The sequence below is a fragment of the Salvelinus fontinalis genome, chromosome 6 (genome assembly GCF_029448725.1).
Source record: "Salvelinus fontinalis isolate EN_2023a chromosome 6, ASM2944872v1, whole genome shotgun sequence".
NCBI classification, from domain to species: domain Eukaryota; kingdom Metazoa; phylum Chordata; class Actinopteri; order Salmoniformes; family Salmonidae; genus Salvelinus; species Salvelinus fontinalis.
In genome coordinates, this window is record NC_074670.1 from 19,470,136 (window position 1) to 19,497,757 (window position 27,622).

General features: G+C 43.6%; 1 long non-coding RNA gene across 1 annotated transcript; it reads left to right on the forward strand.

Moving 5' to 3' along the window:
- Positions 1–10,358: 10,358 nt before the first annotated feature.
- LOC129856674 (uncharacterized) lies at positions 10,359–13,543 on the forward strand. The gene is made up of 3 exons (XR_008759795.1): positions 10,359–10,446; positions 10,591–10,674; positions 13,237–13,543. It is a non-coding gene; the product is annotated as an uncharacterized LOC129856674 (long non-coding RNA).
- Positions 13,544–27,622: the final 14,079 nt, after the last annotated feature.

Genomic DNA, 27,622 nt, shown 5'->3' on the forward strand with positions numbered 1-27,622 from the left:
CCGCCTGCGCAGCACCCTCTTCACCTCAGAGTGGAACAGTACGCTGGATTGAGCATATTATACACTGTGCCGTATATTACAACAGGTCAAACGTACAAAAATGTGCATCTTTTATTTTTTAATGACTTATGAATATTTAACTGCCGGGGTCACCCGACGGGTGACTAAATTGTGAAAATCAATACATTTTATTTTGAAATGGAAGTCAGTGTAAAACAGTGGGTCTCACCCAAAAAATACTGTAATTTACCCTGAGTTTAATCTCCTGAGATCCCAGCCTGAGCGAATTAGCAGTAATTTGTGACAGCATTGTGTGTGTGTGTACGTGTGTGCGCTACTTTCTATATTTACATTGTAGGCTTTCGCCAGTGCCTTTGTGAGCGGCTGCTATATTTTGGTGTGTCTGTGTATGTGTCTACTGTGAGTATAAAGGCATCTCTTCCTCTGTCATGCTCATAAATTAAATTCTCATGTCGGTGGAACATGAAACAGGAATTAAAAAAGAGACTTCCACCGTGACTGGATGTAAGCCAGCAGACTTTCAGCCATTGGCAGGTTTTCTCTCTCTCTTTCTTCATCCAGTAGTAAAACGTTTTAACTTAGGGGGGGGGGGGGGGGGGTCGTGTGGACCTATCTTTGTATGGTGTTTAGGATGGCCAGTGGTGATTCCATGGTGCTGCCTCTCCTCTGTGCTGTAAACAGGGACTGGTCCAGACCCCAGTGGGACCGTTTTCTGTGCGGCTCAGAGAGAGAGAGAAGCTGCAGGCCTCCCAAACACATTCCATCAGCAACACCCCCAGGGGCCAAGGCTGGAAACCCTGTCTGCTGGCTCTGCCTGCACACTGGAGAGAGAGAGGGAGAGATGAGGAGGAGAGAGAGAGGGAGATGTAGAGAGAAAGAGAAAGATGGAGAGAGAGATGAGGAGGAGGAGAGAGAGAGGGAGATGTAGAGAGAAAGAGAAAGATGGAGAGAGAGATAAGGAGGGGAGAGAGAGAGGGAGATGTAGAGAGAAAGAGAAAGATGGAGAGAGAGATGAGGAGGAGAGAAAGAGAGAGAGATGTAGAGAGAAAGAGAAAGATGGAGAGAGAGATGAGGAGGAGAGAAAGAGAGAGGGAGATGTAGAGAGAAAGAGAAAGATGGAGAGAGAGATGGGACGATGTAGAGAGAGATATGATGTAGCGAGGTAGCTAGAGGGAGAGAACCAGGGATGTGGAAAGACGCAGAGAGAGGTAAAACAGGAGATATATAAAGAGAAAGAGAGAGGTACCGGGTTGTTATAGAATGAGTAAGAGATGCTGAGAGAGAGGAAGTGTGAGTGAGGCTCAGAGAGGGAATATACAAGTGTTAGAGGCTGGGGTTAAATGCTTTCAAGGTATTCTGCTTGAATATATTTCCTCCACAAAAAAAGGTAACATGAAATGTTTGTGCCACAGCAAAGCAGCCTTAGGTTATGAAAAAGTATTCTGCATATGGGGAGAGGTGGGGTGGATAACAGTGAGGAATAAGCTACCAGTACATGTACTGTACTCTACATCCCCATAGCAGAACAATACAGGAGAATGTCTGAGTCATTCCATCAGGTTCCATTGGGAGAATGGCATCATATCACTGAACAAGGCCCTGTGTTAGTGATTGGGCCTGATCAGAGCCCTGTATTAGTGATAAGGGCCTGAACAGAGCCTTGGGTTAGGGATGGGGCCTGAACAGAGCCCTGTATTAGTGATAAGGGCCTGAACAGAGCCTTGGGTTAATGATAGGGCCTCAAAAGAGCCCTGTATTAGTGATAGGGGCCTGAACAGAGCCCTGGGTTAGTGATAGGGGCCTGAACAGAGCCCTGGGTTAGTGATAGGGGCCTGAACAGAGCCCTGTATTAGTGATAGGGGCCTGAACAGAGCCCTGTATTAGTGATAGGGGCCTGAACAGAGCCTTGGGTTAGGGATAGGGCCTGAACAGAGCCCTGGGTTAGTGATGGGGCCTGAACAGAGCCTTGAGTTAGTGATGGGGCCTGAACAGAGCCCTGTTTTTGTGATAGGGCCTGAACAGAGCCCTGGGTTAGTGATAAGGCCTGAACAGAGCATTGAGTTAGTGATGGGGCCTGAACAGAGCCTTGAGTTAGTGATGGGGCCTGAACAGAGCCCTGTTTTTGTGATAGGGCCTGAACAGAGCCCTGGGTTAGTGATAAGGCCTGAACAGAGCCTTGAGTTAGTGATATGGGCCTGATAAGGGCCCTGGGTTAGTGATAGGGGCCATCCCGATGAGCAGCAGAATGTGGAGGCAGGCGGTGTGGGCTGGGAGGGGAGCAGGTACTGAACCACCGAGGAGCCGGTTTCTTATCTCCCTGCGCTGATTTTTTATTTATATTTTTTGGAGCCCCAATTCTTTTATCTGGCGATCTAACCTGCAATGAGGAGATAAAGCCGGGCTGACTTTTCCATAAATGCATTTATCAGAGCTCTACAAGATCGCCTGCAGTTTAATATTCAACACACATACAGTACCTTCACCGGCTCTCAGTCAGTACAAACACACAGTTACACACGTACACACCAGTATACATTCACACACACACACATATCATCTGAGGCAAACACATCATACAGATTAGGACACACAATCACCCGGTCTCACACTCACACAATGTTACCTTGACCTCAAGGGCCGTCTGCTGTAATAGCTTGGGTCTTGTCAGGTTTAAGTGCGTTTTTCTCTGGTCCAATCATTCAATAGTCCGCTGAGCTTGCAAGTAAGGAAATCAAACAGCGATCTGTTTGCACCAACACCAACTAGTGGCAGGAAATATTCATCATTCCAAGCTGCAATTTGAACTCATTAAATGTTTCACCATGGCATTCAATAAACATGGTCATTTATGGCAGGATCAGATCATAGTTCTCTATTATATTGTAACCTCCTCTCCACCCTTCACACACACACACATACACACATGCACACGCGCACACACGCACACACACACACTGTAAACGGAAGGCATCGGCGTGTATTAGTCCCACATAATCCAGTTTGGGATCAAAAGGTATCAGATAGGGATTGTCCCAGGGGGGAAAGAGTCCAGTGAATTACTGGAGACAATTGCAATATATTTACTGATATTATCCTAAACAGGTTTTAAATGCCTAAGTCGCAGTGATCTGGTCTAGTCGTTATTTGGGCAGTGCTTGGGCCTTATGCTCACTGTCAGCCGACAGATGCTGTGGCTCCTGGCAGAGTCGGGAGAAAACTCACGTTTTCACCTGCTATTTATTCTGGAGATAAAAACTACACAGCTTGGTACACAGAAGTCCCCAGGATTGAGCAGGTGTTCAGCGCATGTGGTGGGGATGGAATTCCTAATTTATTTATTTCTCCAGCTTCTGGGGAATATTGACATATCTTCAACATAGTGTTTGTAGTGGATGTCTTGAGCGTCTGTGTTTTTCTTTTCTTTTCAGAGAACATTCCAGAATGTTATACTGAATAATTCCATGTGAATTCAATCACTTTTGAAAGTATTCCTTTAATTTTAAACAAAACTTTCCATACATGTTTGCCCATGGAAGAAGTGGTTAGAAAGTGACTTTTTGGACCTGAATGCCAAACCAGTCAGGAGATAGAGGTGCTCAAAGCTCACCCATTTTCCATACCCCACCATACCATGAGACATCTATGTCTTCATCACTGGAAAAGAAAAACAATTGAGTTTGATATCATTTCAAAGCCTACAAACAGGTTGTCAAACTACTGTATTTGATCATTTATAGAAAAAAATGTTTTGAATAAAAATTTGGATTTATTTTTAGATTTAACATCAATTATCTAAAAACACATCAGTACAAGATTTGTAACATATTCACATATGTTGTAGCTTAGACCCTACTTTACATCATCTCAGGTTTTTGTGTTATGCCCGCCATTGGTTGAGACACAAGATGCTCTTGAATACAGGGTGGGTGTCATTTCAATCATTGAATTCATGGAATGGACCTATCCCTTCAGACCACTGCAATTTAGCTGGTACACCATTGACATTTAAAGATGCACTATGTAGAAATCGCTCTGTCATTTCCAGGTTGCTAAAATTGTAATAGTACGCCTAATTTCAGTTTATCGTACAAAACAAGCAAGTATAGTGTAGAGAATCATACCATCTAAACCTCTGTGAAATATATTTTCCATAACCAAAAATATTTTATTTTCAGATGTTTGAAGCTGGTGTACAAAACTGAAACTTAAAGATACTAGAATAGAAATAGTGCACATAGAACAAATCTACCACTACTTAGACTTGCTTTCAATGAGAATGACGGATCTATAACACATTTACATTTAAGTCATTTAGCAGACGCTCTTATCCAGAGCGACTTACAAATTGGTGCATTCACCTTATGATATCCAGTGGAGCAACCACTTTACAATATACACTTTACACACTTTACACTTAACAATATCCACACCGGCCAAACCCTCCCTAACCCGGACGACGCTAAGCCAATTGTGCGTCGCCCCACAGACCTCCCGGTCGCGGCCGGCTGCGGCAGAGCCTGGGCGTGAACCCAGAGACTCTGGTGGCACAGCTAGCACTGCGATGCAGTGCTCTAGACCACTGCGCCACCCGGGAGACCCATGGGACCCGGGAACACCCATTTCTATGTGAATTGGGTCGGGTGGTCTAAGAAGTTACATATTGCAACTTTAAATTTAATTTACATTTTAACTTCTCATTACTACCACAAAGATGGCCGCCGGTCCACCCACCATGGTCATGTCTATTCTATTATCTATATTTCTATTATTTCAATAGGTTTTCTATGGAGGATTGAGAGTATAATTTAAAACAACAGATATAGCCATTGAAGTCAACAGTCTTTGATGTGTGTCTAAAGTCTACATTTTAGTACGTATTAGCCAAGAGCATGTTGAGTCTCAACCAATGGCGTGCACAACACAAAAACCTCAGAGGATGTAAAATATGGTACAACATATGCGAATATGAAGAAAAATCGGAGTTCATGTGATTTTAGATCATTTACATTTATGGTTAAAACATTTAATAATTTATATAACAAAACTTTGTTTTTATTCTCAATAAAATATTAAACATTTTGACAGTCTGCTTTTAAATCATATCAATCTCAACTGTTTATATTTCCAGTGATAAAGACAAGGATGTCTCATGGTATTAGGGGGTATATAAAATAGGTAGACTTTGAGCACTTTTCTCTCTTGAATGTTTTGGCGTTCAGTTCCAAAAATGCCATTTCTGAGCACTTCAAATATGTATGGAAGGTTACGTTCAAATAAAAAATAGTGCCGTCAAAAAGTGAATGGATTTACCTTACTGTTACTTTTCCTTGGAAAGTTTGTTTATTATATAACTGTTGAAGTAAACTTTCAATATGGTGTTTTCATGTGTATCCTAATGACTATCGATGAATATACCAACCAATCCAACGTAAGTTAACCAGCCTCCTGAGATATAAGTCAGGTCTATCAGTGTTATTCACCCTATAAGAAGGTTGACCACTATGTGGTATGTAACATGCATTAATTACACACAGTAATGTGAACATATATGTTATGATGCTGTGGTTTGAGTGAATGTGGGCGCAAAGGTCTGTGCGTGGGAGTATACTGTGCGTGTGTCTCTCTGTGTTTGTTTGCATCCATATTGGCATCTGTGTGTGTGTGTGTGTGTGTGTGTGTGTGTGTGTGTGTGTGTGTGTGTGTGTGTGTGTGTGTGTGTGTGTGTGTGTGTGTGTGTGTGTGTGTGTGTGTGTGTGTGTGTGTGTGTGTGTGTGTGTGTGTGTGTGTGTGTGCAAAGAGAGAGCGAGAAAGAGAGAGAGAGAGGGAGAGAGAGGGAGAGAGAAGAGAGGGAGAGAGAGAGAGAGAGAGTGAGAGAGAAAAAGCTGAGGGAGAGGGAAAGAGAAAGCAGAGAGAGAGAGAGAGAGAGAGAGAGAGAGAGAGAGAGAGAGGAGCAGCTGTGGCTCTTTATACAGCGATGAGTCCAAAGTGGAGGGGATTTGCTTGCATGCTGGGAGAAAAGCTCGCCCTAATGGACAGGAAGTGACGTGGGCTACAGAGAGCTTGGACTAAATGGATGGGACGGTGTGTTCCAGGCCTGCACAGTGTGTGTGTGTAAGTGAGTGAATTTGTGCGTGTTTTAGGCACTAGGCAGACATGAAGGGCGATGACAGGGACTGTTGCTATTCTAGGCCTTAATTTGGAGTAATTCCTGTTTTTTCCCGGGCTTGTATCTGTGAGGATTTGTTTTGTAGGGAAGTCTGGCCCAATCTGTTCCTGTGATATAACTATGCATATATATTTGTACAGGTCCTAATCCACATTACTAGGATTTACCATGAGATACACAGGGATTTGAAGAGATCAACGTCTGTTCACCGACAGAGAAACAGAAAAATCTGTATTTTTATCGTTTCTTTTTTGTTGTCATTCCTGCATGTAGCAGGGAGGGCCCCAGACTGTTATTCTTCATAATCTGTTTTTTCATGTTCATGTCAAAGATATTGTTGTTCCCTCACCCTCATGTACTAATGCCAAGACACTGTGACAGACCTAAATCCTTATCGCGATTACCCCTTATTGTTACTCTTAAGTATACTTAAGTATAGACAGTGATGATTCTACAGTATGTCAAAACCCCAAATCCCATATCTAATTTTCCCTTTGAACAATTTCTACATCTGGCGATAGTCTCCAAAATATCTGCCTTGATAACTGATGATTTAGTTGGACTTGTTTTGACATTTTCTCTCCATCAGGAATCACTCCAAACCCACTCCTGATCTTCCATCTGCACCACTGGTGCCCACAGTCAGTAACAGACCCTGCTGCCCAAGTGTGCTATCCATCCGTACCCCATAGCCCAAGACCAGCCCAAGACCAACCCGGTAGTGGGCGCTAGCTAAGCCTCCAGGCTGCTTAATGTCAAGAGGCTTTGTGCCGTATCCTTTCACACTGAGCAAGACAATTAGGCTGGAATCTGGGCTCAAAGACCCTCCTCAGATTCCCCATCGCCAGCCCATATTGTCCACATCAACTGGCTATTTCAACTGATGAAACAACCAACCGAAAACGCATTGGTGGAATAGTTTCTGACAATGAGCTCTGTTTTCACTTGCTCTTTCATTCTATAAAGAGGTTTTGATGATGGTCTTGGGGTAAGACATGTTTTTTTGATACGGTAAGAAAAACGAGACGGAGCCCCCACTGGGGGGTATCTCTCCATGCTTCTCTGAGATGATGCCTCCCAGCACTTCTTCACAGTACGCCTCTATCTCACACTGAGAGTGGAAATACTGTATCTAGAACAGAGGACTTGACCAAGTCACGAGCCCGTGGAGAACAAAAGTTGCAATTTCTGCTGCCGGAATATAGTATCACCATCTCTCCATCTCTCCAGTGTGAGTAACAAAAGACGAGAGTAGAAACAAGAAAAGGATAGATTGTTTCATGCGTCCGTCTCTGCCTGTGTCTTGGCCTCTGCCGACCCCATTGCTTTGGTCCTGTTTCCCTGCTTCCCTCTCTGCTCCAATATGATAAGATTTACTGGCATGTCCAAATCACTAATCTTGTTTATTCGCTGTAGCTATTTGGATCCCGACATCACCGCAAGAAGTAAAGCATCCAAATCTCAGCTGGAGGTCAGATGGAAGAGGGAAAAAAAGGAAATGCAATTTTCTCTCTCTTTCTCGCTACCACTATTTTGTTGTTTGTTACCATTACTGTTATTATTATTTTTCACGGTGGTTTGCTCTCGCATCCATCTCGACTGTCCTTGGCCACCGTCTCTATCTCAGCACCCCACATCTACCTAAACCCTGCCAGGGTGCTGTGATGAAGGGAGGGGCATGCAGGTATGGAGATGACAGCAGGAAAGGGCCACAGCCTGGCAGTCTGTCTTGGAGGAATGGAGAGGAGATGTGCTGATTGTAGTTTCTGTCTCTTAACTTCCCTTCTCTTTGACTGACACGGGTCGGACTAGGACTTTTGGAATCCATACCATTTTTCCAGAACCAGTGGTCGTAATGACTAAATGTACACTAAATTATTTAATTGATCTGTTGAAAAAACAGTAGTGGTTGGGGCCAGCAGGAAAGTGGAGAGAAGTTAAGCAGAGAGGCAAAACTGTTTTCAGAGTGTGCTCTGTGGTGTAGAGATCTTTGATGCTAAGAAGCTTGTCATGCCTTCTCAACTCCCCCGTCCCTCATTCCCACCCCCACCCCAGCTACGGGATCCATTCAGATAAGCCCTAAGGCCTTTACCAGTTTAACTTTAGAGAGAAATCGGCCGACTTTTAGAGTTGATCTCATGCTTTTCAACCACAAATCCTCTTTGCAAATCTTTCTTGCCAAGACCTCTGACACTGCACAACGCTGTTGTGGACATTGGATAGCTTACCATTCCCTACTGCCCTATCTGGGTAGGATGCCTCTTACAACTCTTGCCTCTCAAACCCACAATCTGAAGGTTGTTTAGGCCTGTTTATTCGTATTAATGTTTTGTTAGGTTGAATCTCGTAAAACACTGTTTAACCTCTCCTATTACATGAAAGGGGAACGAAAACAATCCCTATTCAGCAGATGTAATCTTTGTGATTAATAGCTATACATGATAAAAACACCACATAGCAATCTTCATTGCATCTTAGAACCGACATAGGCACACACAACAAACACGTATTTCCCTGCACAGGTCCTGACAATCTTTCCATTGTGATATTATGGTTGAATTGCTGAATTCAATTCAGCAACAGGACAAAAATAAAGCACAGCCTAGCACAGCACAGGGCTAAAGCGTTTCAGTTGAAAGAGAGTTTTTATTTGCTCTGTGTCTCACTATAATAGATTGGACATCAAGATACCCGCTGGGGGTTGACGGAGAGAGACAGGAGGGAGGGAGGGAGGGAGGGAGGGAGGGAGGCATGCCTGTCCCTCCCTGGGCTTTACTCTCCAGTTACGTCAGGCGTGGTGGTTGGTGGATGGAAGCAGATTCCTGGATTTCACTCACGTACAGCGACTACCCTGGAAAGGAAACAGGTGGTGGAGAAGCAGGGGTGGGCTGGTGGGGGGGGAGAGGAGGTACAATTGTAATTAATGCTGCAGATGCTGGTCTCTGAAGCGCATATGGGCAGCACTATCATTTCCAGATATCTTCTCAAAATTGTCTGAAAATCCCTGCGGCTTTCCAAATCCTTTTTTTAAATCTCACTGTGATTTTGTCTATTTTCCTTTTTTACATTTTTCTGATTTATTTTTCCCCTCAAGCTCATTTTCTTCTGCTTGTCTTCAGGCTTACCTCTGTCCCCTCCCTGTGCCTCACTCTGTTTACATTAAGCAAGCCTTCTCTCTTCTCTCTTCCTCTCTCCTCCCCTCACCTCCCCTCTTCTCTCTTCGACCCCTCATACCTCCTCCCATCTTCCTTTCTTCACCGCCTTTCTCCACACTTTACCACTCTATTCCTCTACCTCCCTGTATCCACCACCCTCTCAGAGACACACACACACAAACACACACATTGGCCTCTCCCCGGTGATGTGGTCCCCTGGCGTGTGCGTGTGCACGGGCCTGTCAGAGTAAAGAGCCCCAGTCTCCTCCGATTACACCGTGCTCAGGATTAGAGGGAATATGCTCTAACATATTCAGTCTGGTATTACGCTGATATCCCCTCAACGGTGCTGCTTCACAGCACCACCGCAGCCGGGCCAGGATGCAGGCCAGCCAGAACGCCAGCCGGAATGCAAGCCTCTCAGATAGCAAAGTGGAACGACACAGCAGCATCACAACGATGATGATGCACGCTTCACCCAATACCAGAGACAACTGGTGTCGGTTTCAGAACACAAACAGAGACACTAGCTTTTATGGATGAGGGGAGAGAGTGCAATCACCCTGTTAATAAAACAAAAATGCCATTTAAAAGGCTAAGAGGAAGATGGATTTTGTATTTTAATGTATTACTGTATATTCTTCCCATCAGAATTTTGTAAAATTGCAACATGTAAGTGAATAAAATCTCTCTTTTTCCTATTTTCCGACCCAAAAAGTAGACATGTTTTTATTTGCATTCACTCTCACATCAAGGGCACATTAACATAGAGGGCAAAGTATTCAATGATCTTCTGAATTTCTACTCTCTCCCCCCTTATCTCCCGCAACTCTGCAAGTGCACTCTGCCGATGGAGAAAAGAGAAAAAAAGGGTCTTTGCATAAAAAGGCAAGCGAGCGAAATCTAAAACAGTTGCTGAGGAACTCTAAATAATCACGGGCGCTTTTGGAGATGAATGCATTAGCATATATTAGTGGTGGCAATGCAATCAGCAGTCTCAGGGTGCTGAGGGCCCCTCTGGGTACATCTCTGTATCCTCCCGCTTCAAATCCCCAACTTCTGCCTCGCTCCACACACACTGACCCCCCGGGACCACAGGGCCAGGTGGGACGTGCTTCTGAGAGGAACAAATTTGAGACCCCCATTGGTCTGTGGAATAGTGCCTCGGGCTGCTGATAAGACTGATCGGGGAACATGTCGGGGGGGTCGCTGGAAATCAGTCATTCTTTTTCTTTTCTTTCTTTCCAGGCACTGCAGAGATGGACACAGTCACTGAGGACTGAGGAGAGAGGGATGGCTGGGAAGTAGCTCGTGGGAACCTGAACTGGATAAGTAAATAACTAGCTAGTTGTAGAAGGAGATACTTTGTCCCCCAAGTATGGCTGTGATCTTACAATGACTGACACTATTTTACAATGACTAACGTTACCATTGTCTTACAATGACTGACATGACCATTATCCTGCAATGACTGAAATTACCATTATCATGTGATCTTACATTGACTGACCATTATCTTACAATGACTGACATGACCATTATCATGGGATCTTACATTGACTGACTATTATCTTACAATGACTGAAATGACCATTATCTTACAATGACTGACATGACCATTATCATGTGATCTTACATTGACTGACCATTATCTTACAATGACTGACATGACCATTATCATGGGATCTTACATTGACTGACTATTATCTTACAATGACTGAAATGACCATTATCTTACAATGACTGACATGACCATTATCATGTGATCTTACATTGACTGACTATTATCTTACAATGACTGACATGACCATTATCGTGTGATCTTACATTGACTGACTATTATCTTACAATGACTGACATGACCATTATCTTACAATGACTGACATGACCATTATCATGTAATCTTACATTGACTGACCATTATCTTACAATGACTGACATGACCATTATCATGTGATCTTACATTGACTGACTATTATCTTACAATGACTGACATGACCATTATCTTACAATGACTGACATGACCATTATCATGTGATCTTACATTGACTGACTATTATCTTACAATGACTGAAATTACCATTATCTTACAATGACTGACATGACCATTATCATGTGATCTTACATTGACTGACTATTATCTTACAATGACTAAAATGACCATTATCTTACAATGACTGAAATGACCATTATCATGTGATCTTACATTGACTGACCATTATCTTACAATGACTGACATGACCATTATCATGTGATCTTACATTGACTGACCATTATCTTACAATGACTGACATGACCATTATCTTACAATGACTGACATGGCCATTATCTTACAATGACCTACATTGCCATTACCACTATGACTACAACATTAGCACTACCACTTGTAGCTATACTAGCACCACCTGTGAGTACCAGTACAGCTAACATTTCCACAACAACAGCTACTCCTTCTCACTTTAAGATAAATCATTATCACTGTCGGGAATGTTACTTTTACTCGTCAGATGTAGGAATGTCACGATCTCTGTCTCTCTCAAGCCCAGAGATGAAGCTCTATAGCTCCAGCATGTTTATGATGTCGAGAGATGAAGAGGGGAGAAAGGAGGGGGATGGTGTGTTTGTGTGACTGTGCGTGTCTGTGTGTGTGTGCGTGCGTGTGTGGTTGTGCGCTCACTCACTTTCAAGAAGAGAGAGGGGGGTTACTGTAGCATTGAGCATTTGCATTCCTATAGAACCCCCCATCTTCATTAAGATTTCCCGAAAATCAGAGGGAGGCTTAAAGAGAGAGAGAGAGTATCTCTCTACTGCCAAGGAAGTACGCAGCTCATTTGCAACTGACAGAGGGCCTTGTGTACTTCCACTGTCTCTCCATAAACACTCCACATTAGCATAGTCTTTCTCAAGTTCATAAAGCGCCGCATATGGACCTGCTGCACACTAACTACCGCCACTTTACTGAATAATGTGTCGCATCTTTGATACCAACCAGACTGGTGCCACTGTGACACATTATATTGAATTCCCTCCTCCTATTGTCCTTCTCTTTGTGTGTTGTCACATGCTAACCATTTCATTAGAAGGGTAACGTGGATATACATGTGTGTGCACTGTAGAATAGAGCGTACTGGCAGCTTGTGTATTCTGCCCACGCCATGCCACACATTTCCCCCTCTGCCTGTTGCTCAGCTTGCATTTGTGAGATATGGGTCGTCTGAAGGCACCATTTATCTATTAAGCGGAAACACAGATTGCTTTTGAATGCACCTTCATATGACAGAGGGGCCGTTTGAGATGCCGGGGGCCTTTGACGTCACTTTGAGGGGCTTAGGAGGCCTGCCGGCTGGGCTGACACCATGGGTGGATGCATGGTGAGTGGGAGAACCACTATCCTCTCATCTGCAAAACACACAGTAAAAGGCTGCAAACTATAAAGAAACATTCTGGCATCTACTTGTGAGTTCTTTTACTCAGCTAGAACTTTTCCTGTGTTGGAAAACGAAAGCGTTGAGCATCGTAGCACTTTGTGTAGTAAACTGCCCATCACCGTGGTGTGTTTCAGTTTCAGCATGCTGTTCTCAGTCTCAGGGCTTGGGTCCATGTGTGTTCGAGATAGGATTATTTTAGTCTAATTGTCTCTTTGCCATTTCTCAATGAAAGACCACATAAAAGAGTTGGCCAGAAATAGAGTCTGAATGGAGAAAAGTGAAGATAAAAAGCACAGATAAATGGAGAGACAGCTAATTTGCCAAGAGAACGAGAGTCAACCCCCCCTGATGTTACAGGTGCAACTGCCTCCTCCCTCTCCCACTCTTTTCATCTCTCTTTTCCCTCCCTCTCTCTATCTTCCCCCCTCTTCTCTCTGTCCTCCATTTCCCTCCCTCCCTAACCCAGGCTGGGTAAATGTCAGAACAAGCTGCAGCTCTTCCCGGACCACGCAGTGGGAGACAGACCAACCTCATCGCCTTGGCAACCCCTCTGTTCACTCTTCAAAGGACGAGTCAAGGGAGGAGAAGAAAGGCGCTTTTATGCTCCCGACCTCCCTGCACCCCCTCCCCCAGCCCTCCTCCCACCACGATGCACTGTTAGCCCAGGCTCTGGCACATGTGGATGGGTTCCCAGGCCTCAACTTAAAAAAAAAATATATTCCTTATCTTACCAGGTGAGTTGACTGAGAATACATTCTCACTTACACCAATGACATGACAGGATAGAGAGAGGGAGTGGGAGAAAGGGGTGAAAGGTAGGAGGAGAGAGACTATCAGTAGGGGTTTCAAGGGAGGTGGTTCTCTTTGCCTTTTTGGGGATGATACTTAATACCTGTGTGATACATTTGATGTTTCACTTTCCTAAATACTCCCCATGAAGTAGAGGAGATACTGTAATTCTTCAAATGAATCCAAACATTTTTGATATTATGAATCAGAATATCGTTAACAGCCCATATATTAAATATTGTATTATTTACTGATACTAAGGGACAGTTGGAAATGTACTGGGATATCAACTTTACCAGTTCAGCATGCTTTTGTGGGACAGTCGATGATTCATTACAGTATGATCAGAGCCGGCTGCAAACAATGATCAGCTAGGGAGAGTCAGATTTTCAACATGTAATGCTATATTTATAATTATTTAAAATATATGCAACAAATTTTCCAATAACAGGTTTCTGTGCCAGTGCACCACACAACCAGTACCAAAGCATACCTGCATACCGATTACCGCTTCAACGTTATGGTTTGTATTTTCAACACCACAATCAAATAGAGTATGTCAATCTTCTCGACAAACAAAAAACAATCCCTCCCTACCTTGTACGCAGTATCGAAGGCTTGACTTGTCAATCTCCGAATGTTATTAAACTTTTTGGTGTTTTTGTAACAGATGTCTTTTTCCATTCCTCAAATGGCCGGTGCACAGTTTGGATGCTGGAATTATATTAGAGTGGAGTGGACAGGCGTGTGCGCAGGTAGCCTGCAGGAGACTTCTGAAGTAGCATAATCAGATTAAACATTGTGACTGCCACACATAAAAGGTAATACATGTTCAAAGTTAAATGAGAAATATGTGGGCTACATTGAAGCGTTATGGTTCTAGGTGTGTGAGGAATAGCCACTAGAGGCAGAACAGGGGTTCAGACGTCCTGAAGAACTGGGCCTGCTAGGAGCATCCTGCAGGCCTATGTGGCCAGACTATTATAGGACAACTTGGGAGAATGATGATCCGCAACAGACAGCACATCTCAGCATCAGAAGTAAAAATACAGCCAGGCTGGCCTGCTACTGTATCTTTCTAGAGGCACAAACTGTCGAGGGTACATCCACAACTGATCCAAATGAATGGAATGGAATGAAACATTCAAATTGCAGGGCTTTTGGGACATTACTCGAATGACATTTTTACTGCAGTTTACAGCCTAAAGTAGAATGCTGTACTCACTTGAAGGTCTAGGTAGGGTCATTTGTAGGTTAGTCTAGGTAGGTTAATTTGTAGGTTAGTCTAGGTTGGATAATTTGTTAGTCAGTCTAGGTAGGATAATTTGTAGGTTAGTCTAGGTAGGATAATTTGTAGGTTAGTCTAGGTAGGATAATTTGTAAATTAGTCTAGGTTGGATAATTTGTAGGTTAGTCTAGGTTGGATAATTTGTAGGTTAGTCTAGGTTGGATAATTTGATTGTCCCTAAACTGTTATATTATGTGAAATGGCTTCTCCACTGCCTATTAGCTAATTCTCTATGTTCTTGTGGATTTATATTGAAAATTGGTGCAGCTTTGAATGATTTGGTGTATGGTATGATTGCTAGTTAGGCTACTGCAGAATAGGACAAAAGATCAAAACCTGCAAAAAGGCGAATATAAACAAGACAAAATGCACTACCCACACCTGTTCCCAAAAAAACACAATGCAAAACATTTTGTTAGAAAACCCTCTCCTGTTTAGTACCCCCCACCCCAGTAAATGTTGAACTGTCCTTAAAGATAAACGTCCACACATACTTTACAACATTTTATTCTTCCATCTGGTATGAAAAGTTACGGATTTTTTTCAAGTTAAACTTTAAATTCAAGATACTTTTTTGAAGTAAGAAATAAATCCTCGATATTGGCAGCATGATACCCAGACAAAGCTAATAAATGGCAACAGGGAGATTTCCCAGAATACCTTGCTGGTCCACTTTGTTCAGTGGCACTTTGTGCCTGCGGGTGGCTCTGCTCTCCTGTAATGGCTGTACGGGAGCTTTCTTCCTCCTCCACATGTAAGGGGAAGCTATGTTTTTCTTTCAGTGCCCTACAAGCCACTATATAACCCTGCTCATGGTTTCGGAAACATAAATAGAGCCACTCCATCAGGTTGCTGTGGCGACAGCATTTAACGTCAACCTCCCTCTGGGAGATGTAGTAGACTGTTGATGAGAGAGAGATGGAGGGATGGATGGAGGGATGGATGGAGGGATGGAAGCGTATCAGATCAGGTCTTTTCTGTAACACATGCATGCACACAAAAACACACTGCCGCCTCATGTTCTTTACCTCTCCCTCTCCCTCTCCGCCTCTCCTTCCTTCCTTATCTGCTCCTGTCTTTTCAGCCATGATGAGAGACACACGAACAAAGACCCACAAACACACATACACTCACACGAACACACCTTAACGTTTGTCTTATTCACCCCTCCCTCCCTCCTGATATCCACTTCCGTACTTCTCTCTTTCAAACTTTCTTTCACTTGACTTTACTTCTCTATTGTGACAGTTAGCTGAGGACATGTGACTGCTCTCTGAGGACATGTGACTACTCTCTGAGAACATGTGACTGCTCTCTGAGGACATGTGACTGCTCTCTGAGGACATGTGACTGCTCTCTGAGGACATGTGACTGCTCTCTGAGGACATGTGACTGCTCTCTGAGAACATGTGACTGCTCTCTGAGGACATGTGACTGCTCTCTGAGGACATGTGACTGCTCTCTGAGGACATGTGACTGCTCTCTGAGAACATGTGACTGCTCTCTGAGGACATGTGACTGCTCTCTGAGGACATGTGACTGCTCTCTGAGGACATGTGACTGCTCTCTGAGGACATGTGACTGCTCTCTGAGGACATGTGACTGCTCTCTGAGGACATGTGACTGCTCTCTGAGGACATGTGACTGCTCTCTGAGGATGGTGACTTTACTCCTGTATCTTTGTCAGGACTGTTTGCTTCTTGGAAATGTCTTGTATTGTTACACATTTGAGATGTGTTTCTATAAGAGGTATTCAACCCCTTGAAACCGTATAATAACAGTTACATACCATGTCGTTTTTAGTGGGCGTGCTAGCAGAACCTTGCTGTTTGCAAGGTGTTATGGAATTGGTGGAAATCAGGAATGAAGACTTACATGTGTGTCATGATCATTTTGCATAGTGGTATAAATGTGTTCTGGACTTGAGTGTGTACATATGTCTGTGTGTTCTTTCATGAGGCCCTACTATGTTGTGTGCATTTGCATGAATGAAAGCTGAAGTGCAGGCCTGTGTGTGGGAGTCTCTGCTGGTGTGTGATGTTTTTTTGTCATGTGTGTATCTAGTGCGTGCATGCATGTGCATGATTGTGTGTGGGTATAAGTGTCTCCGTTTGTGTGTGCATACATGTGTGTTCATATATGTGTGTGTGTGTGTGTGTGTGTGTGTGTGTGTGTCTGGGTTAGTTCATGTGTTTTTCAACTGCAGTGCGTGGCTGTGCCGGTCGGTGTGTGCCAGTGTGTGCCAGTGTGTGCCAGTGTTCAGGTTGCACATGACCCCTACTCCTCTGGGGGGTCCCTCTTTCATGTCCCCTGCTCTGCTCTCCACTGAAACTGTGTCAAAGGATAAAAGAACAACAACCACACACACACTGATGAACACACAGACACCTACATTAGCAAGCAAGCACGCACGCACACACACACAAACACACACACACACGCACGCACGCACGCACGCACGCACGCACGCACGCACAAACACACACACGCACGCACGCACGCACGCACGCACGCACACACACACACACACACACACACACACACACACACACACACACACACACACACACACGCATGGACGCACAGACACCTTAATGTGCACAAGCACACGCACGGACACACAGACAAAGACACACACACATGCACAGACACACTTGTGCATTCACACATCAGCACATAGACACATCAACACAGACACAGGCATATTCAGACACTTACCAACCACATTGAGAAAGAAAATACTTACTGGTGAAGAGGTGAGAAATGTGGAGGACACTGAAGGCAATAGCTCTATAATTCCACCTGATATAGACAGGACTATATTAGTGATGTTGGAAAAAATCCATACAATTACTAATCGGTATATTCTTTTAAACGATATATCGTATCGTATTGTTTTAACAATACCACAATATTATTTTTGCGCTAATTGTACCTGCACCACAACTCCAGGATTGTTGCTTCATCGCTTGTTCTCCATCTTCTTTTTAAACACAAAGGCAATTTGTTTTCAGCACTTTTATTTCCATGACTGATCATGGCTCTCTCTTGTCCCTCTGCAGCAGACATATGGTGAGCAATATGTTTGGAACATCAAATTGGAATTCAATCACAGAATCGGATTGCAATGCATATAGAATCGGGAGAATCGCAATACATATCGTATCGTCACCTAAGTATCATGATAATAGCCTATCGTGAGGTCCCTGTCAATTCCCAGCCCAACACTGTACCAGCATGCTTTTCAGCAGCCTCACATTGTCCTAAAAAGGAACGCTGTCTCTCTCTCTCTCTCTCTCCCTCTCTCTCTTTCTCTCTCTTCTTCTTCAGACAATGACTCTTCTCAGCACTTCTCACACTCTTTCTCGCTATCTGTCTCAGAATATGGTTTGTCCTTGTGCGTCACACCATTGACACAGCCTGGCTGAGTGTTGTGGACTTGCGACTCGGCAGCAATTCCATTATGAATGAGCGTTATGAATTCTCAGCGTCTTTCTGGCATATCTCTGTCTCCAAGGCCCCTCCAAGTAGGCTGTGTTTCTGGACTGAGCTTTGTGCCCCAAAGGAGGATAGAGTGAGCCACACTGGGCTTTTGGGAGCTTATGGAGGCAATGGCCAAATATGAAGGGTGGTGTTGGGGTCAGGGGTGGTGATGGTATGAGGGGTACTGTAGTCCTCAGTGTTGGGGAGTAGTGAACTACATGTATTTCAACCAGTAATTTAACTACATTTTGCAACAGTAGCTTGGTGGTAAATTCAAATCAAATCTTGGTAGTGTTTTCAGTAGTTAATACATTTTCTTTTACCACGTATTGATGTAGCTAACTACTGGAACTACATACTACTTTTTTTGCAAACATAAAATAAAATATGGGAGGCAAGATTTTTTTTTTCACTTGAAACACCGTTTTTGTGTTTAATAGGTTAAATTACACATTCTGTTAACAAATTACACCAATGTGATCTGTTCTTGCAATTTGTAGTGTATGACATTTCAGATTTACATATGATAATTAAAAAAGAAAGTAGTTTAGTAAGCTATATTTTTCTTAAGGTAGCTTTAGTGTAGCTTAACTTATTTCAGTGTGAAGTAATTGGTAGCTTGGTAAACTATCTGTTCAGAGTAGCTTCCCCTACACTGGTAGTCTCTCGAGCTCTTGAGCAGTTAGATGTTCTTTACCATTCAGCCATCAGATTTGCCACCAATGCTTCTTATAGGACACATCACTGCACTCTATACTCTTCTGTAAACTGGTCATCTCTGTATATGTTACATGGCGTGGAACAGGGAAACCCAAGAGCAGACTCAGATGAGGAGACTGGGATGAAGTAACCAAGGTATTTATTGAAACACAGGGGGAAGATGGAGTCCAGGCCAGGGGAAGCTCAGGTGGGTTGCAGGAAACCAGGTGCGGAGGCTGAGGCTGGAGTGAGAGGGGCTGGGACAGGGTAAGCAGGGGAATCCAAGGGAGCAGTAGAGTGGGGAATCCAGGGCAGAGTAGCAGGATGAGGAGACGTAGGACTGGAGACAGGGACCGGAGTCAGAGCGGGCAGATTGAGCAGAGATTACGATCTGGCAGTGTGGTAGGACTGAGTATTTGTAGAGGTCTTGATTATGGAACAGATTGCAGCTGGTGGGGATCTGCTCTGACTCCAGCACACCTGTCTCCGCCCACACAATCACACACACAGAGGGAGAGGGAGAGGGAGAGGGAGAGGGAGAGGGAGAGGGAGAGGGAGAGGGAGAGGGAGAGGGAGAGGGAGAGGGAGAGGGAGAGGGAGAGGGAGAGGGAGAGGGAGAGAGCACTGGGAGAGTGGCGGCAGGTCAAGGAGACACAGGATGAGCAGTAGAGGGCGTGACAGGAGCAGATGTAACAGTATACCTGTCGCAAGCCCCACTGGTTGATGCTTATTTATAAAACCCTCTTAAGCCTCACTCCCCCCTATCTGAGATATCTACGCCAGCCCTCATCTTCCTCATACAACACCTGTTCTGCCAGTCACATTCTGTTAAAGGTCCCCAAAGCACACACATCCCTGGGTCGCTCCTCTTTTCAGTTTGCTGCAGCTACCGACTGGAACGAGCTGCAACAAACACTGAAACTGGACAGTTTTAGCTCAGTCTCTTTATTCAAAGACTCAATCATGGACACTCTTACTGACAGTTGTGGCTGCTTTGCATGGTATATTGTTGTCTCTACCTTCTTCCTTTTGTGCTGTTGTCTGTGCCCAATAATGTTTGTTCCATGTCTTGTGCTGCTACAATGTTGTGCTGCTGCCTGGTGTGTTGCTACCATGTTGTTGTCATGTTGTGTTGCTACCATGCTGTGTTGTCATGTGTTGCTGCCATGCTATGTTGTTGTCTTAGGTCTCTCTTTATGTAGTCTTGTCTCTCTTGTTGTGATGTGTGTTTTGTGCTATATTTTTATAGGGGAATCCAGGACAGAGTAGCAGGATGATTAATTTTTATTTTTAATCCCAGCCCTTGTCCATGCAGGAGGCCTTTTACTTTATGGTAGGTAGTCATTGTAAATAAGAATTTGTTCTTAACTGACTTGCCTAGTTAAATAAAGGTAAAATAAAATAAAATAAAATAAAAAGCTTCTCAGTCCCTTGAGTTCCTGAGCACATGCTGTCTGTCGGTCACTCTGGCTTTTCATGCTGTAAGAGAAAAGGAGGGAAAGGAGGGAAAGGAGGGTGTGAGTGTACGTGTGTGTGATGCACTTTTGTGGACGTGCGTGCATGATCGTGTGTATGGTGCCTTCGGGAAGTATTCAGACCCCTTGACTTTTTCCAAATGTTTTTACATTACAGCCTTATTCTAAAATTGATTAAATAAAACAATTTCCTCAGCAATCTACACACAATACCCCATAATGAAAACAGTTTTTTCAAGATTTCAGTATTTACATGAGTATTCAGACCCTTTGCTATGAGAATCGAAGTTGAGCTCAGGTGCATCCTGTTTCCATTGATCGTCCTTGAGATGTTTCTACAACTTGATTGAAGTCCACCTGTGGTAAATTCAATTGATTGGACATGATTTGGAAAGGCACCGACCTGTCTATATATGGCTCTACAGTTGACAGTGCATGTCAGAGCAAAAACCAAGCCATGAGGTCAAAGGAATTGTCCGTAGAGCTCAGAGACAGGATTGTGTCGAGGCACAGATCTGGGGAAGTGTACCAAACATTTCTGCAGCATTGAAGGTCCCCAAGAACACAGTGGTCTCCATCATTCTTAAATGGAAGTTTGGAACCATCAAGACTCTTCCTAGAGCTGGCCGCTCGGCCAAACTGAGCAATCGGGGGAGAAGGACCTTGGTCTGGGAGGTGACCAAGAACCCGCTCTGACAGAGCTCCAGAGTTCCACTGTGGAGATGGGAGAACCTTCCAGAAGGACAACCATCTCTGCAGCACTCCACCAATTAGGCCTTTATGGTAGAGTGGCCAGACGGAATCCACTCCTCAGTAAAAGCCACATGACAGCCCGATTGAAGTTTGCCAAAAAAGCACCTTAAAAACGTCTTGCAACTATAGGGGGTGCTGTTTCGCATTAGCATAATTTGCTCTACAGATGAAACTGCCTAGTACTCAATTCTTGCTCGTACAATATGCATATTATTATTATTATTGGATAGAAAACACTCTCTAGTTTCTATAGCCGTTGGAATTTTGTCTCTGAGTGGAACAGAACTCAATCTACAGCACTTTTCCTGACATGGAGTCAGATTTCAGACATCTTGGCCACTGATCTGGAGTCAGTTTAAAGGTCACTGTAAATGCTATGGAGAAACAGACACTGCTTACGTCTTCCCCTGGGTGTCAGTACGTGATGACGCTTTGAATGGAGTCGATTGTGCAATCAGTGCCTCTATAAATCACCAAATACCAGAAGTAACTTCCTTTGGCTGCCTGAGCCTGGCGTGCGAAGGACATCCGACTCGCCTCCTTCCAAGCTTTAGTTTAGCCAGTAATATTTCTCCGGTCATATTTTTACTCGTTAAAGGTGTTAACAGCATCATAAGGTAGTTAATTTGAACTGTTTTATAGCAATTTATATCCGTTTAGTGCGATTTTGAGGCATTGCTTTGTTGTGCACTTTGAAGCGCCGGGCACGTTTCGGGGTCCCGGTCGAACGTTAGTGGGCATTTCGACAGACAAGAGGACATCTTTCGACCAAAAGAAGATTAGACCCAAGAAAGGATACATTGCCCAAGATTCTGATGGAAGATCACCTCATAGTAAGAAATATTTAAGATGATAAATCGTTGTTCTGTAGAAAAATGTTAAACGCAAGTTCCGCCATTTTGTTAGGTGTAGCTTTGCTTGGCGCAACCTGTATTGAAAAGTAAGGATAATTTAAAAAATGTAATTCCGCGATTGTATTAACCTGTCTAGGATCAGCGTGGCGCTAGCGGCACACCCCCCCCCCCCCCCCACTGAAAAACCAGTGCCGCGAAATTCAAAAAAAATATTTTTTTTAAATATTTAACTTTCACACATTAAAGTCCAATACAGCTAATGAAAGACACAGATCTTGTGAATCCAGTCAACTTGTCCGATTTTTAAAATGTTTTACAGGGAAGACACAATATGTAAAGATGTACATCTATTACCTAAAAACACATTAGCATAATCCACCATCTTTTATTTGTCCACCAACACCAGTAGCCATCACCAATTCGACTAAACTAAGATATTTATAGCCCCTAACCAACAAAAAAACTCATCAGATGACAGTCTGATAACATATTTATGGTATGGGATAGGTTTTGTTAGAAAAAAGTGCATATTTCAGGTAGATGGCATTGGTTACAATTGCACCCACCGTCACAAATGGAATAGAAAAACTACTTAGAGCAACGTGTTTACCTACTTACTAATCATCAAACATTTCGTAAAAATACACAGCATACACGAATCGAAAGACACAGATCCTGTGAATACAGACAATATTTCAGATTTTCTAAGTGTCTTACAGCGAAAACACAATAAATCGTTATATTAGCTTAGCACATAGCAATTAGCAGCCCAGCATTGATTCTAGCCAAAGTGAGCGATAAAAGTCAACATCGCCAAAAGATATTAATTTTTTCACTAACCTTCTCAGAATTCTTCCGATGACACTCCTGTAACATCACATTACAACATGCATATACAGTTTGATCGAAAATGTTTATATTTAGCCACCAAAATCATGGTTAGACAATGTGAAATGTAGACAAGCTGGTAAAGAAAAAGTCCTTGCGCCACTTAGACAGTGATCTACTCTTATACATAAATACTCATAAACGTGACTAAAAAATATAGGGTGGACAGGGATTGATAGACAATTTAATTCTTAATACAATTGCGTTATTACATTTTTTAATTTATCCTTACTTTTCAATACAGTTTGCGCCAAGCGAAGCTACGTCAAAAAACATGGCGTCCTAAGCCACTAAAATGTTTCGACAGAAACACGATTTATCATAATAAAAATGTCCTACCTTGAGCTGTTCTTCCATCAGTATCTTGGGCAAAGGATCCTTTCTTGGGAGGAATCGTCTTTTGGTGGAAAGCTGTCCTCTTGCCATGTGAAAATGCCAACTGCGTTCGGGATGAACTGAAAGCGTGCCCACCTATTCACAGCGTTAAAGAAATAAATGTCCCAAAATCGCACTAAACGGATATAAATTGCTATAAAACGCTTTAAATTAACTACCTTATGATGTTTTTAACTCCTATAACGAGTGAAAAGATGACCGGAGAAATATAACAGGCTAAACTAACGCTTGGAACAGGAGCGGGTCGGTGTCCAGCACGCGCGTTACGCAGCAAGGAAAGACTTGCTAGCTACAGGGTTTTTTGATTTATAGGGCCTGTGAACGCGCAATCGACCCCATTGGAATCGTCATCACGTAAAGGCATCCAGGGGAAGACGTAAGAAGTGTCCGTACAGTCATAGCACTATCAGTGCCGTTTTAACTGACTTCAGAACAGTGGCCAACATTTCTGAAATCTGAATCCATGTCAGGGAAATTGCTGTAGAATGGGCTCTGTTCCACTTAGAGACAAAATTTCAACTCCTATAGAAACTATAGACTGTTTTCTATCCAATAATAATAATAATATGCATATTGTACGATCAAGGATTTTGTGGGAAGCCGTTTCAAAAATTAGCCAAATTAGCATAAATAGTCTAAACAGCACCCCCATCCCCAACAGGTTAAGAATTAAATTGTCTATCAATCGCTGTCCACCCTATATTTTTTAAGTTTATGAGTATTTATGTATAAGACTAGATCACTGTCTAATATGGTGCACGACATTTTCTGACCAGCTGGGCTACTTTTGTCATTGTCTAACCATGATTTTGGTGGCTAAATATGCACATTTTCGAACAAACTCTATATGTGTGTTGTAATATGATGTTACAGGAGTGTCATCTGAAGAATTCTGAGAAGGTTAGTGAAAAAAATAATATATTTTGGCGATATTTACGTTATCGCTCTCTTTGGCTAGAATCAATGCTCTGGTAATGTTTGCACATGTGGTATGCTAATATAACGATTTATTGTGTTTTCGCTGTAAGACACTTAGAAAATCTGAAATATTGTCCGTATTCACAGGATCTGTGTCTTTCAATTAGTGTATGCTGTGTATTTTTACGAAATGTTTTATGATTAGTAATTAGGTAATACACGTTGCTCTATGTATTTATTCTAGTCGAGTTGTGACGGTGGGTGCAATTGTAAACTATGATTTCTACCTGAAATATGCACATTTTTCTAATAAAACCTATCCTATACCATAAATATGTTATCAGACTGTCATCTGATGAGGTTTTTTCTTGGTTAGTGGCTATCAATATCTTTATTTGGCCGAATTGGTGATAGCTACTGGTGGAGAGAGAAAATGGTGGACAAAGAAAAATGGTGTCTTTTGCTAACGTGGTTAGCTAATAGATTTACATATTTTGTCTTCCTTGTAAAACATTTTAAAAATCTGAAATGGTGGCTTTATTCACAGGATCTGTATCTTTCATTAGGTGTCTTGGACTTGTGATTTAATGATATTTAGATGCTACTATTTAATTGGGGGGGGGGGTGCTCCCGGACCCGGGGTAGATACTTGTGAAAGGTTAAGACTCTCAGACGAGAAACAAGATTCTTTGGTCTGATTAAACCAAGATTGAACTCTTTCGCCCATCCCTACGGTGAGCATGGTGGTGGCAGCATCATTCTGTGGGGATGTTTTTCAGCGGCAGAGACTGGGAGACTAGTCAGGATCAAGGCAAAGATGAACGGGGCAAAGTACAGAGAGATCCTTGATGAAAACCTGCTCCAGAGTGCTTAGACTGGGGCGAAGATTCACCTTCCAAAAGGACAACAATTTTAAGCACACAGCCAAGACAACGCAGGAGTGACTTCGGGACAAGTCTCTGTGTGTCCTTGAGTGGCCCAGCCAGAGCCTGGACTTGAACCAAATTGAACATCTCTGGAGAGACCTGAAAATAGCTGTGCAGCAAGGCTCCCCATCTAAGCTGACAGAGCTTGCGAGGATCTGTAGAGAAGAATGGGAGAAACTCCCAAGACTCGAGGCTGTAATCGCTGCTAAAGGTTCTTCAACAAAGTACTGAGTAAAGGTTCTGAATACTTATGTAAATGCGATATTTCAGTTTTACAAATGTTATAAATTAGCTAACATTTAGAAAAATCGTTTTTTGCTTTGTCATTATGGGGTATTATGTGTAAATTGATGAGGGAAAATAACTATTTAATCAATTTTATAATAAGGCTGTAACCCAGCAAAAAGTGGAAAAAGTCAAAGGGTCTGAATACTTTCCGAAGGCACTGTATGTGCACATGCAAGTCTGTGTGTGTAAGAGAGAGAGGACAACACTGCCCTTTCCTCTCAAGACTTTAACCTTGTGGGTGTGAGGCTCTGGTCTGGAGGCTGGTCTGTGATGCTCTGGGCTGGAGCCTCGTCTGTGAGGCTCTGGGCTGGAGACTAGTCTGTCAGGCTCTGGGCTGGAGGTTGGTCTGTGAGGCTCTGGGCTAGAGACTAGTCTGTCAGGCTCTGGGCTGGAGGCTGGTCTGTGAGGCTCTGGTCTGGGGGCTGGTCTGTGTGGCTCGGGGCTGAAGGCTGCTCTGTGCAGGCGAGGACAGGGTAGGGAGGGATGCAGTCAGTAGCACACTGTCTGCCATAGATAAAGACTCCAGGCACCCCACCGGGACTGGGATGCTACCATCTGGAACCTCCCTCTGAGCCCTATACACCCACCTCCGCCACCCACCCTGGACCATGCTGGGCCAAGGAGGCCTCTGTCACAGTGATGGAGATGCCTCCCTATGGCACATTTTGGTGTCCCCCTCCCGGTGCCCTCTTTATTCAACCCCCACACCCTCACCCCCTACCCCCCCTGCAGAGTCTGCACATTCCTCCACCGTTCCTCCGCCCCTCTCCAACCCCCTCCAGCTAGCTCCTGCTGCCTGTTTATTGTTTGACCAGTCCCCGGGGGTGTATTGGGAGTATGGGGAGTTTTATTTGTCATCCTTTCAGTGGTCGTCAGTGTGAGTGAGGAGCCATAATGACAGATAAGCCAGGGCCTCTTTACAGATAGACTGACATAAAAAGACACTGCTACAGCAGAGAGTGCTTGGTGGGGGTTGGGGTTGGCGAGGAATACTGTTACTTTCCTGAGATTGGGTTGCTGCTATTCCATCGACTGTGTGTTATTCTCTGTTTCACAGACTCAGGTTTTGATCATCACCTGTCTTTATCAGGCGGAGGACTGGTGTGAGCCTTGAGACTGAACAGGGAAATGACCGTCAGACAGACGGTACGCTGAGGCTTCGTTAGCAAAGAGCACAGCACAACTCACTGCCTCTCTGGCCTGATCAAACGGGGCAACTCTCTACCATGGCCAAGTAAACAAACCTTTTTGTACTGTGCAGAGGCTGTCTGTGCTTTGCGAAGGTGCTTCTGGAGGGGAAGGAAGGAAGGCAGGCTGAGTTAGTCAGAGTACAGTAAACAAGCAGCACTAAATGTCCTCCCTCTCTCCCCCTCTCCTCCTTCTCCTCCCTCTCCTACTTCTCCTCCCTCTCTTCCCTCTCTTCCTTCTTCCCCTCTCATCCATCTCATCCCTTTCCACCCTCTCTCTTTTCCCTCTCCTCCCTTTCTTCCCTTTCTTCCCTCTCTTCCCTCTCCTCCCTCTCCTCTCTCTCTTCCCTCTCTTTCCTTTCTACCTTCCCTGAACTCGTTATCCCTCCACTTAAACAAACATACAGATTTAGGATATTAATTTGAGCCAGTTTGCTACAGCAGGAAAACAATCCTTCAGCAACAGGGAAATGGGAATTATTGTGTGGATTATAATTTTTGTAGGGGTTGATAACTTTTCCGTAAACCGAAAATCAAGTCTGAAGTTTTAAAGTGGAAATTACAAACTTCAGAAGCCTTTTTAAACCTCAAATACACTAGAAGATTTACATTTTCTGCTTTGCGCAAAAGTTCTCCTGCAACAGCGTGATCAAATTAGGATCCAACATCTGTACGGCAGTAATTGTGCTGTCAAGCCGCAGCGGAACTCATTTAGCAAACTTCCCGGTGCCTCACCGCTCCTCACGTTTTTTTGTGCTTTAATTGATAATTGAATTGACTATCACCATGTAATCAATTAGGGGGTTCCTCCCTGACTCTGACTCCAGGCAGTTAATTGGCTTGTGCCAGAGAGAGCAGGAGAGAGCAGGAGAGACAGTGCAGAGCAGGGAGAGACTGCCTGCCTATAG